Here is a 13,782-nt window from a genome sequence, read left to right on the forward strand (position 1 = left end):
CCCACAACGACCAATCCCAATATACACCTACCCATATTCGAACCATGCCCTTAAAGCCTTTAGAATCTTACCTTTTTGCCGAAAAATGACAACTAGGTCCAAGTCTAGTTGCTCTAAAGATCCAAGCCTTCGATCAAACCTCTAGAAGACACTAATAACAAAAAGAAATCATCGGTTAAAGACCCTTAAAGCCCTATGCCCAAATCGACAGCCTCCTTAGATTTTAGGGACTTCGGCTTTTCTAGATTGTAAAATAAGACTAGATCTGAGGTGATGAGCACTTACCACTTATTCCTATTTGATTTATACATAGATCTGATGTATATCTATCCTCTAAACAATAGTAGAACTCGAATCCAGGAGATCTGAAGTTTCGGCTATAAGTCCCTAAATCTATGGTGTTTCGGCTTTTTAAGTGACTAAGAAGATGACGATTTGAGGCTATAACATTGAAGTAATGTTGCTGACAGATACTAAGGGTTTAGAGAAGATGAAATTTGATCAAAAAGAACAAAAATAACTGAAGGATTTTGGCTTGGAGTAATCGGCACAAGAAGTGAGTTTTCGGGATTTCGGCTTTTATGGCAATCGGCTATGGAGGTTTTGTGGAGGATGGGATCGACAGAGGAGGTGAGTAAGGTGATCAGAAGGTTTCGGCTAGAAGAAAAAGTAAAAAGGAAGAAAGAAAATGGAGGAAAAAGAGAGGAAGAAGAAATCGGCACCAAGGAGAAGGAATTTGCGTTTTCGGCTTTTGTGAGAACTCAGAAAGGATGAATGACAGAAAAAGAAAAGAACCTAACCCTAATATCAATTAAAACAATCGGCCCAAACTCCCTAAGGCCTTTTCCGAAATTCACTTAAGTGATCACATGCCCGGCACATGCCTAAAAAAAAATAACAATATGCCTACCTTGCAACTTGAACCCTGGACCTTTAATTCCTTCCCAAACGCCTTTTTTTTAGGAACTTAGTGGTGCCACCTTGCCACTTTACCAAGGCCTTATTTGTGTCCTATTTTACCCCCTCAACTTTAAAACCCCATATCGCCAAAACCCTCTCTCCCAAAATTAAAATTCAAGAATTGCCTCGAATTAAATTTACTCTTGGGCCTTTTTTTCCCACACCATAAACTCTTCGTAATTTATTTAATTACTAAACTAAACATACGAAATAATAATGACATCCAAATTATTCAGGTCATTTTCCACTCGAGCCTAGACTCAAGGCCCAATACTTCCAAGCCCAAAAATCGGGGTGTTACATTATGTTTACTCTATTTTATAGATTTTAAGGTCAAGCTACAAGCTCGGGAATCGTCAGTCAAGTTCATCACACTGTCTACTACATTGGTACCATAAGCTAAACTTAAAATTATGGCATGTAATAGTTGGTTTTGGAGTTGGTTATTTTTGGAATGAATGTATATTCAAGCCATGGGAAAATGGCTAAATGGTTAAGTTGGTTTTGGAATGTGTCTTGGTTGTGATAATTTCTCCACTTGAATTCGGTTTTGTATGTGCAGGGTATGAGCTTAATAGGGCTTATACATTGTGAATGAATGAACTTTAGTTAAGCTGTTGTGTGATATGTGCGTTAAAATAGTTGATGGCTTAGGTAGTGTCTATAGGTGATTCGGTCATGGTTCTGCATGAGTATAAAAAATATATATATGGAGATAGTTATTATGTTTTATTAAGGTGTTATTATATGTATTGGAAATGGGGATTGGGTTGATTTTGTTACATGTATTATAAGTTATGTTCGGCTATGATGGTATATTAAAGTATAATTTATCCATTTTGATAGTATTATATAAAGTGATAAATAATAATGAGTGGAAGTGTATTGGTTAAATAAATATGATTATTAATTGAAAAATGTCGTATGTTATTTGTCATTAGTTTTAATGACTAAACAATTTGTTTGTATCATTAAGGTTAAGTATGTCTTTGGTATATGAGTAAGTGTATATCATGTATGCATATGTATTGATTTGTCTGAATATAAATGGTAAATTTTCTATTAAGCTTATATTAAGGATGCAGTCATAATATACACATTTATCATGAATACATGTACATTCGGTCATATAGATTTTTTTATGTATGTCACTAAGTTAATATAAATTATGGTATTTATATTAAGACATATTATGGTCTTTACATTAAGACATGTGCCCTTGACCTTTGTATTTGTTTAATTTTGTATGTTACTATGTGTCTTGAATGGGTGCAAGGTGTTTACACCTGTGAATGTTACTTACCCTGTTATGTGGCCAAATAAATATACTAACTAAGTGCAAGTTGAGAACGTGTATAATGATTTACATGTATTAACCGATAAAAATAAGAAATGAAGTGAGTTGGTTTATAACCTTGTAATTGTTTCAAATAGAAATAAATTGTAAATCATATGGGATAAGAACAAACTTCATGATGATGTAACAGATCGGAAATTGGTGGTGCAAGTTATATATATATTTATGCTGTTACTTGTGAATGTTTACCTATTTATTTTTACGTATGATATAAAATGACTAAATTTAAAAGTTATATTAATTTATGCAAATGATTAGAGTTAACTCTTATGACTTGACCGAATGAATAATTATATACTTATGTTTTTAATTGATGGGATTATATTTATTTCTGTAATGCTTTATGACCCTATTCCGGCGACGGATACAGGTTAAGAGTGTTACACTGTGCCTCATATCGAATGCCTACACGGCCTGAGACATGGGCATGTCACATGGCCATGTGAGCCACATTATAACAGCCCAGTTTTAGCTAAATTAGAACAGTGGTTTTAGAACCAAAAATTTGATGTCAAAAAATCATTTTAATACTATTTTTGATGTTTATGGCATGAAATTAGATATGTTTGAAAGTTTCGTGAAATAATTTTATCGTTTTATAGCTCAATTTTAGAAAAAAAAAGACTTAATCGCGTTAAATGCAATAGTAGCATGCTATAAGTTAAAAGTGCCCAATTACTATAGTTTATTAAATGTGAAGTCCTTATGTTGTAAATAGGCCATGGTTAGTGTAATTTTCATAAATAACCATCCATTAATTGAATTATTAATGTTTATAACAAAGGTTATTTTTGTAATTTAAGAATTTAAGCTTAAATAATTAAAACAAAACAAAATGGTGGTCATTTTGTCCATCTTTTATGGCCGAATAAAGCAAAGAAGTAACTAAAATAGGGTTTTAAATTTTGGCACTTGCAAAGCTTGATTGAAGTATGGTTTTAGCTCTTTTTTTTTATTTCTACGTTTTAGTGATTGTTGCTTCGTATTCTAGCTAGCCCATGCTTCAAATTTTGAAAGTGTTGATGATTTTGAAAGTTGACATTGATGAATTTATGTGTTTTTGGATGTTTGATGATGAAAAATGAAAGCTTGGTGTTTGATATACATGTTTTGTAAAGTGATTTTGAGTAAAAATGCATATTAGGGACTAAATTGAGAAAAGTTTAAATTGATGGGTTAAATTATGAAATAGATGAAAAATATGGGCTGCTAGTGACCTATAGAGAATTCGGCTAGAATGAAATTAGAAAGAAATTGAGTAATTTGTGTTTTTGTGAAATAGGGACTAAATTGAATAAATGTGAAACTTTAGAGGCTAAAGTGAAAAAATGCCCAAACATGTGTTGTGGATTAAATTGATTAAGTTGGTGATTAAATGGATTGATTTTGAATATATATAGATCAAGAACGAAAGAAATCGAATTTAGATCGAAAAAAATCGAAGGTTATTGAATAGTTGATCTGCTCCCTCTATTCCGACTACGAGGTAAGTTCAAATGCAAGTAAATGTCTTTAAATTGAATTATATGTGTTTATTTGTCATTAAATTGTTATAAATGTTGAATGAGAAAATACGAGCAAGAATTGATAGAGTTACGACATCCGAAAGTCCCGTACGAACCATGGGAATAGTATAGGATACGAATGTCATGACATTAGGTTATGGAGATGAGATTACATGTAAGACCATGTCTGGGACATTGGCATTGTATTGTGATTACATGTAAGACAATGTCTAGGACATTGGCATCATTAATTGATTACGTGTAAGACGCTATCTAGGACAATGGCATCGATATGTGATAACATGTAAGACCATATCTGGGATATGGCAATGTACGAGCTTATGTGATTTTTGAGTATCCTTACCGATTCTGAACGGTTCAACGGGCAAGGTCAAGTTGAGAAAGAATATGTGAAAGAGCTAAGTGACTCGGGTACGTAAAAAATTGATAAACAGTAATTTATACATATTTTTATCCCCTGCTTAGCCTATTTATGAATGGTTTCTCCTTAGATTTTGTGAATTCGATGCTCCTAATCCTTTAATTTCATGTTTTATACTTGGGAGAGTATAGGAGAGTAAAAAGAGTGAGAAACTGCCCGAAAATGGAGAAAATGGACCCAAATGGGAAATCAACACGGCCTGGACTTTCCCACACGGGCGTGTCACATGGCCATGTCCCTTTGGCAGGATTGAAGCACAACTTACACAGGTATACTACACGCCCATGCCTGTTCAACAGCCTTTACCACGGGCTGGAGTAATCGCACACGGGTGTGTCACACTGGCGTGTCCCTGCCGAGTGCAAGTATAACCCTATTTAGAAAAGGCCAATTTTGGGGGCTCTTAGGCATTCTAAAGCCTATTTAAACACCTGAGGAGGCACTTAGAAAGGGGACACAGAGTAGGAAGCAAGGAATTACTCAAAAAAAGCCGATTGATCCATCTCAGAAGCCGAATTCATCATCAAGGCTGAAGATCTCCCTTCAAGTTCCTTCAGGAGTTTTGGGTTTTCTTATGTTTTGTTATTTTTATGCTTTTGAGATGTTTTCTTTCATAAGTATGAACTAAACCCCCTAAATACCTAAAGGGAATGAAACCTAAGATGGATCCTGTTATTATTATCTGAATTGTATGATAAATATTTGACTTGTTCTTAATTATGTGTTCTTAATTCTTGTTTTGATATTACAGGATATTGATTCAAGTTAAGCTCTTATTTAGAGGAGGAATAGACCTTGTCTAAGAGTAAATTTGTCATAATTAAGCGGAGTTGATTGCACGCCTAGAGATAGGGTGATAAGATTTTGTCGGATTAGGGTGAAACCTAATAAGCGAATCCATAGATCGAATTAATTCAATTCTAGGGTATTAATTAGAAAGAGATTTCAATTATTCAACCTAGGGTTAGATGTTATTAGTCTCAAGAGACATAATAATATAACTTATGGATTTCTATGGATCAAGTCAAATGAATAAATCGTCTGATTCAGAGTCAAATAACAAGTGAAGTCTAGGTGGATTTTTCCTTAGGTATTGTCTTAATCAATCAAATTTTCCCAAAAGTATTTTCCCAAATTTTCTTTCTGTGCGTTCTTAGTTAATAATTAGTTTAGATAACCAAACCTTTTAATTTTTAGGCTAGATAATAAAAAGGAAGTAAATACTAGTACTCGTAGTTCCTTTGGGTTCGACAATCCGGTCTTGCTGAACTATACTACTGTTCGATAGGTACACTTTCCTTAATCGTGATAATAAGTTAGTCTCAAGAATGATTCATTCATAAATCTTTAAAACCTAACACGAATATCACGTACCAAGTTTTTGGCGTCGTTGTCGGGGAACTAGGATATTAGGAACACTCGATTTTTACTACTTTAGCCATTTTACTTTTATTGCAATTTAAATTTTTATTTTCTTTTCTAAATTCTTCATTTATTTTCTTCTGATAGGTTTTTCTAGTTTATGACCAGAAGAAACCTGTCAGGATCGTTACTATTTGATAGTGAGCTCGATCGCACAGTTCACAGAAACCGAAGAGAAATAAGGCGAAGCTTACGATATACAGAGGAAGAGCAAGAGGACGATGCTTCAACCACAACCGAAGAGATGGCTGAAAACCAAGAAAATCCACTACCTCTTACGATTACTGTTAATTAGAATCCTGCTCCGCGCACTATGTATGACTATGCTAAACCTTCTTTATCAGGAACTGAATCAAGCATGGTTAGACCTATTGTAGCTGCAAATACTTTTGAACTGAAACCTAACACAATTCAAATGATACAGCAATTTGTTTAGTTTGATGGTTTGCAGGATGAGGATCCCAACGCTCACTTGGCAAATTTCTTAGAGTTTTGTGACACTTTTAAAATCAATGGTGTTTCTGATGATGCCATTCGACTTCAGTTGTTTCCCTTTTCATTGAGGAATAAGGTTAAACAGAGGTTGAACTCGTTACCACGAGAATCAATCACTACTTGGGAACAAATGACCGAAATTTTTTATTAAAATATTTTCCGCCAGCTAAAACTGTCAAATTATGTAATGATATCTCTTTTTTTATGCAGATCAATTTAGAAACACTCTATGATGCATGGGAGAGATACAAGGATCTCTTGAGAAGATGCCCTTACCATGGGTTACCACTCTGGTTATAGGTTCAAACCTTTCATAATGGCTTGAATCCTTCGACTCGGTAGATAGTTGACACAGCTGCTGGTGGAACCATCAATAATAAGACACCTGAAGATGCCTATGAATTTATAGAGGAGATGTCATTGAATAACTATTAGTGGCAAGTAATGAGGTCAAAGCCAACGAAAACAACCAGCGTTTATAACGTCGATTCGGTGACCATGTTCTCTAATAAGGTAGAACTTTTAAATAAGAAAATTGATGGTTTTCTTAGTTCTTCATAGGTTCACCCAGTAATGCAGTGCGAAGAAAGAGGAGGTGGATCAAGCAGTTCAGAATATCCACCTTACGACCACAACATGGAGAACGAGCAGTTAAATTACATGGGTAACAATCCTCGATCTTAAAACAATCCTTATAGCAATATTTACAATGCAGGTTGGAGGAACTAGCCAAATTTTGCATGGGGAGGCTAAGGGAATCAAAGACCACCACTTCCAGGCTTCCAACAACCACCCTACCAACAAGAGAAAAAGCCGAACCTTGAAGAGATTCTAACAAAATTCATCTCAGTGTTAGAAACTCGTTTTTAGAATACCGAGACAGCACTTAAAAATCAACAAGCATCGATCCAAGGGCTCAAAACTCGGATAGGTCAGCTCGCTAAATTCATATTTGAAAGACCACCAGGAAGCCTGCCAAGCAACACTGAATCTAACCCAAGTGAGCAACTCAACGCGATTGCCATTCAAGATGAGGAAGGGTTAGTTGCAAAACCAAGGCCAGAAATAATGGTAAGCAAAGGTAAGAATGAGGTAGGCCAAAATGACCCAAAGCTGATGAGTACAGAATATAAACTTCGTGCGCCATACCCCAATCGATCAAACGAACAATTTCGTAAATTCCTTAAACTTTTAAAGAAACTACATATTAACTTATCGTTTACTGAAGCCCTTTCGCAGATGCCAAACACAGTCAAGTTTTTAAAGGAGCTTTTAACAAATAAATGAAAGTTGGATGAGGCGTCGCATGTGGAGTTGAATGGAGTTTGCTCAACCATATTACAAAATAAGCTACCCAACAAATTGAAGGATCCGAGGAGTTTTACGATTACTTGTTTAATTGGTAGTTTAGATGTTCATCATGCATTGGCTAACTTAGGGGCAAGCATTAATGTTATGCCTTATAAGATGTTTAAACAGCTAGGTGTAGGGAAACCCAAACAAACTAGGATGAGCATTCAATCGGCTGATAAAACCATTAGATTTCCTAGGGTATCATTGAAGATGTTCTTGTTAAGATCGATAAATTTATATACCCAGTAACTTTGTTGTTCTAGACATGGAAGAGGATAGTAACACATCTTTAATTTTAGGACGACCCTTTTTAGCGACTGCTAGAACCATTATTGATGTTGGTACAGGTGAACTCACACTTCATGTGGGAGACGAAACAATCACCCTTCAAGGTCGTAATTTGAGTAACACATCAAAAATTGAAGGTGGTTGTATAAATAATTCTACTAGTATTGATCATGTGGTGACACCCTCTATGCAAGAAACGGTTTCGAAGAATACATATGAGCCGTGTTCAAACAACAACAAAGGACCTATCTATGAAGAACGAAGGTTACAAATCGAGGAGCTAGATGAATGGCGGACACAAAAATCGAGAACACTCGATAAACCAAAATCGAGCCAGGACAAGCTCAATACCTCACCAAATCAACTTAAGGTTGGAGACAAAGTACTACTAGATGCAGTAGATCCTCGCATTGCGACTCCTGAACCTAATGAAGAAATTCTTCTTACGGTACTCAGTATTTTCCCATATGATACAGTCGATGTAATTCATCCCAAATTCGGCACATTTAAGGTAAACAATACCCGCCTTAAACCTTATGTTGATAAAGTTGATAGTAGGGTTGAGGAGTGTAAACTCCTCGCACCACCTTGACCATGCAGAAGAGAGGTAAGTCTAGCTTAGACTATAAATAAGCGCTTCTCGGGAGGCAACCCGAGCACTAAAAGTGTTAATTTCTTTAAAATTTTAGTTTTTAACATCTAACATACTAACCGAATCATGGAATGCAGACTTTCAAAAGACCACACGGCCAGGCACGCAGGCGTGCATTAAGCCGTGTGAAAACAGGGCAAGATTTTTTCCCCAACACGGGATGCGATAAGTTGCCATGGCCGTGCGACATGGCTATGGGCGAAACTGCCAAAACAACACGGGCGTGAGACACGCCCGTGCCTCTAAATCGTGGTTGAAACTGAGAATGTAACACGGGCGTGCGACACGCCCGTGCCATCCACCCATGGTTGACACTGTCAAAACAAACACGGGCGTGGACCTATGTACACGGGCGTGGGAGAAGCGAACAAAGTAAGACACGACCGTGAGACATGGCCGTGTGCACCCACACGCCCAAAGAACACGGGCGTGGACCAAAAGTTAGACGAGCCCAAATTCAAAATTCGCGAAACACACGGGCAAAAATTAGGCCACACGGGCATGTCCCATGGCCGTGTGCCCTAAAATCTATATAAACCCCCAACTATTCATCATCTCCCTCCTCAAAAAACCCTAACCCTAGCCGCTGCAACTTCACACGCCCTACCTTCACGCCCGTGCACCGCTTACAACACCGATTCCGACGCCCCAAGCTCATTCTTTTTGCTTTTGTTTACTCTTTTCTCTCTATTTTCTTTAAATATGTTGCTTATTTCATGATCTCTGCTATATTGAACTATTTTGAATGAATATTCATCGTTATAATATTAAAATACTCATGCTTGTTTAATAATTTTTTTTGTCATTTTAGTTACTACATTATGCCATACTCTTTCATTTTTCCTTATTTCCATGAAATTTATGCTTACCCACATGTATTCATTCATTATTTCCATAATCCTCTAACTTGATATATTTAGTGGTTTTAGTTTGTATCAGTTCGTATGTAAATCTCATAAAATATTCATATTTAGCCTTGATTTTCTATACTATTCTTGGGGCATATTGGTTGAACTTCGATTTTTTAATACAGGTACAATGTCGTCCTCACGTAGTAAGAAGATCGTTGTTCCCGCCTCAAAGAAGAGGAAATGAGTAGCGTCATCCTTGGGTCCTACCATGGAGATTAGGTACCCATTCCTCCAGGTTCCCTTGAGACCCCAGAAGGAATTATATCAGATATTACAGGCCAGACCTCTAGGTGTGGGCCGTTGCATTGACTGGGCCGCACTTGAACAGATTCAATTGGCTAACGTGGTCCAAGCCCTCCTAACGACTGACCCGTGGGGGCTCTTCTTTGAGATCGTCCAGCTGACGTATCTCGAGTTTACATTGGAACTCTACTCGATGTTCCATCTTCAGACCGTCATGACAAACTTCGACGATCCTGGAACGGTCCAGTTCCGCCTTGGTGGTCTAGTATGCCAGTTGAGCGTACCCGAGTTCAGGATTGCACTAGGGCTATACACGGAGGAATTCATTGATGATAATGAACTCAACACCCTCCACCGCCATATCCACTACTCCCCCTCAAAATGCTGGAGGGACCTCGTCCTTGCCTCGGCCACCTACGACCCTAGCTACTCCAAGGCTTCGGCTCTCCCTCCATCTTTGAGGTATCTACACACCATCTTGGCTCACACTCTGACAGGGAGACGAGACAGCACTGACGTCATCACCACCCATGATGCCTATTTCTTATAGAGTATGGCGAATGGGCATGTTATTGACCTTGCCTACTTTATTGCCTTCTCCATTCGTGACCAGACGGAGCGGCACAGGAGAGGGGTCATGTCTATCGGGCCCTATATGACTCGACTGGCTTGGCACTTCAAGCTCTTCAACACAGTAGCCCAATCATCCTTCCTCACTCTCATCGGCTAGATGTCCCCACAGGGTATCTCGAGCATGCTAAGTATGAGGATGATCGAGAAACGACGTGGCACCTACCCTCCTCAGTAGTGCATCACCCAGTCCACCTTCTTAGTCACCACCCCCTCTCGTCCAGTTCATGCGGCGACTTCATATGCTAACATCTCTGAGTGCTTTACTCGATTCGAGCAGTAGTGTTTTCAGCGCTTCAATAACATTGATGTTACTCTACAGTAGATTTGTCAGCACTTCCACATCTCATCGCCACCCCCACCTCGCGAACCATCTAGCGATGAAGATGTTTAAAAACTTTTATTTATTATTTTATGATGTTACTTTTATTCTATTTTAAGACTACTTTTTATTTTTCTTTAAGCTTATTTTTATTAAGTTTTATAATTATTATTTTACAATTTTTAATTTTGGCTATTTCATTAGAGTAATTATTATTCTTTATATATTCCCTAAAAAAGTTCCTGATTCTATCACAGTTATAAAGAGCTCCAAAGCTCACTATTACTTATGAACTTGGAACTCCACTGGGAAAGGTTTTCTATGACTGCCATGCCCTGCTCGGCCACGACCATAGCCAACATGAGATATAATATTCTTCTGGCGTAGCATTTGTGAAACCCAACCTCTACCACCATCGGAGTATCCTCCTCTACCCTCATCATTGCTTTGGCCGTTTATTCTCCATGACTCCAATTCAAGGAGTTCATTCATCATTTTGGAAGTTTCACTTCTCTCCCTATCTTATGATTATAAATCTATCTTTTTCAATATATCTTTCTTTGTACATTGACGGTAATGTACATCTTAAGTGTGGGGGTCTTTTATATCATCATTAGATATCCCTGAATTTTGTCTTATTCTCATGTAAATGACTCATATCACTATTAGAATGAAAATTGATTAATTTATGATTTTTATTGATATGTCTTGAATTAAAACATAGGTATTTATGCATTGATTTTTTAAACTTTAAGACATTAGGGAATCAAGCATGATAAGTTGATTTTTGAAGAATTAAAAACTTTTCCCTAAGTTTAGGTATTATCTTAAGTTGAAATTCACAAGTTTGAACATCAAAAAGCCATAACTTTTGTGAGATCTTGAGCCTTTAGAGCATATTTTATTCCTTTCATGCTCACTTTCATTATAAGTGCGTCAGTTTTGATTTGTTATTCTAGAACTTGCTTGATTATGCATGTCAAGACCACACCATTTGATTTGATATGTCAAGAAGATAAAGGCACTTAGGTTTAACCCACTCACTCCACAAAAGCCTACCTCCATAATTAACCCTTAGTGAACCCCTTTTGAGCCTAACAAAGCCTTTAATTGATTTACCCTCAATATTAACCCATAACCCATTATTGTTGAAATCCCCTAATTTGATCCCTATTTTTGTCGATATTTGATTTGAACAAATTGCTTAGTTATGTTTTGTTCTTCTAACTATTTGACTTGTTCTTAAAAAAAATTACTTCAATACATATAAGTAGTAATTCGTCGTTTTTTGAGCTTGAGTGTTAATTCCATATTCTGAGAAGAAGTTCACTTGTAGTCAAATGATGACTAGTTATTTTTCTAGCTAGGTAATTTTTCAATTCAATCTCGATTCTAACATCTTCTTTCAGCTTGTGACCATACCCCTAACCAAAGCCACGTAATAACCCTCTAAAAGACCCTGTTGATTGATGCATCAGCTCAATATATAGTGCTGGAGATTTAATTTTCAAGCAAGCCTATAGTAATAACTTTTCATATTGACTAATGAGTGCTTTTATTGATGTCCTTAAACACCTTGAGTGATTTGAGTGAATCTTTAGTGAGGATGTTAAAATTTTTTATATTTTGATCAAAGGTAATCACTTAGATGAGGGGAAACACCTATGTTTTCATGATAAAATGCTCAACTTGGAATGTTTGAAACTTTGATGTACTTTTAGTTGAATTTTCAATGTATGAGTACTTATGGATTATTTTGAGATATTATTGATAGGGATTATAAATTGAGAAGAATTTATTTTGATTATGAGTTGAGGATTTTTGCTTGAGGACAAGCAAATGTTTAAGTGTGGGGATATTTGATAAACCGTAATTTAAACATATTTTTATCCTATGCTTAGCCTATTTATGAATGGTTTCTCCTTAGATTTGGTGAATTCGATGCTCCTAATTCTTTAATTTCATGTTTTATACTTAGGACAGCATAGGAGAATAAAAAGAGCGAGAAACGGGCCAACAACGGAGAAATGGACCCACATAGGAAATCAACAAGGCCTGGACTTTCTCACACGGGCGTGTCCCTTTGGCAGGATTGAAGCACGACTTACACAGGTATACTACACGTCCGTGCCTGTTCAACAGCCTTGACCATGGGCTAGAGTAATCGTACACGGGTGTGTCACATAGGCGTGTCCCTGTCGAGCCCAAGTATAACCCTATTTGGAAAAGAAAAATTTTGGGGGCTCCTAGGCATTCTAAAGCCTATTTAAACACCCGAGGAGGCACTTAGAAGGTGGACACAAAGTAGGAAGCAAGGAATTACTCAAGGAAAGTCGATTGATCCATCTCAGAAGCCAGATTCATCATCAAGACCGAAGGTCTCCCTTCAAGTTCCTTCAGGAGTTTTGTGTAACAACCCAAATTCAACCTTAATCGAAACGGTGGTTTCGGGACCCCGAATCTGAGTAAAAAAAAATAAAAATAAAAAAATAAAAATAAAAAAATATTTTTTATTTATTTCGTGTTTATCATATGTGAATTTGCATGTGTGAAAATTTCGTATAAAAATTTTATTGTCTGAGTGCTCGATTTAATAAAAAGGGCTTAATTGCATAAGATGGAAATTTGATGGTTAAATGTGTAATGGCTGAATTGTGGTTTTTTTTATATGGAGTAGTTATGTTGGAATTAGTCCACTATTGAGGGATGGCCGAATGTACCCTTATTGTATAGGGTTATATTATTTTTATTTCAAGGTTAAAGATGTAAAACATGTTAAAAGCTAATTTATAATATAATAAACATAAGAAATTAATAAAAGAAAAGAAAGCCATACATCCTTGCCTTGTTCTTGCTGAATGTTTGAGAAAGAAAGAAGAAATATGCTTTGAGGATTTCGGCAATGTAGCAAGCTAAAAACTTAAGGTAAATTTCATGTAGTTTTTGTTAATTTTTAATAGATGTGTGATCCTTGTTTAATTAGTGTTAAAGCCCATGTTGAAATTTTGATTTCGGTTGAGGTATGTGCATTCGGTCATAGAGGAAATTGAATCAAATTTGGTTGTTTGTCTTAATTAAGAAAGAAATTTATGAATCTATAATTATAAGTGACTAAATGGTAAAATAATAAGTTGGAGGGACTTGTATGTGAAGAGATGGCATTCGGTTAAGGGTATCTTTGACAAATTTGGTTCTTGTTATT

General features: G+C 36.4%; 1 non-coding gene across 1 annotated transcript; it reads right to left on the reverse strand.

Annotated features, from left to right (window-relative positions):
- Positions 1 to 6,358: 6,358 nt before the first annotated feature.
- On the reverse strand, positions 6,359 to 6,465 carry LOC121204096 (small nucleolar RNA R71). The gene has a single exon (XR_005899024.1). It is a non-coding gene; the product is annotated as a small nucleolar RNA R71 (small nucleolar RNA).
- Between the last annotated feature and the right edge of the window lie 7,317 nt (positions 6,466 to 13,782).

This window comes from Gossypium hirsutum, chromosome A07, assembly GCF_007990345.1.
Source record: "Gossypium hirsutum isolate 1008001.06 chromosome A07, Gossypium_hirsutum_v2.1, whole genome shotgun sequence".
NCBI classification, from domain to species: Eukaryota; Viridiplantae; Streptophyta; class Magnoliopsida; order Malvales; family Malvaceae; genus Gossypium; species Gossypium hirsutum.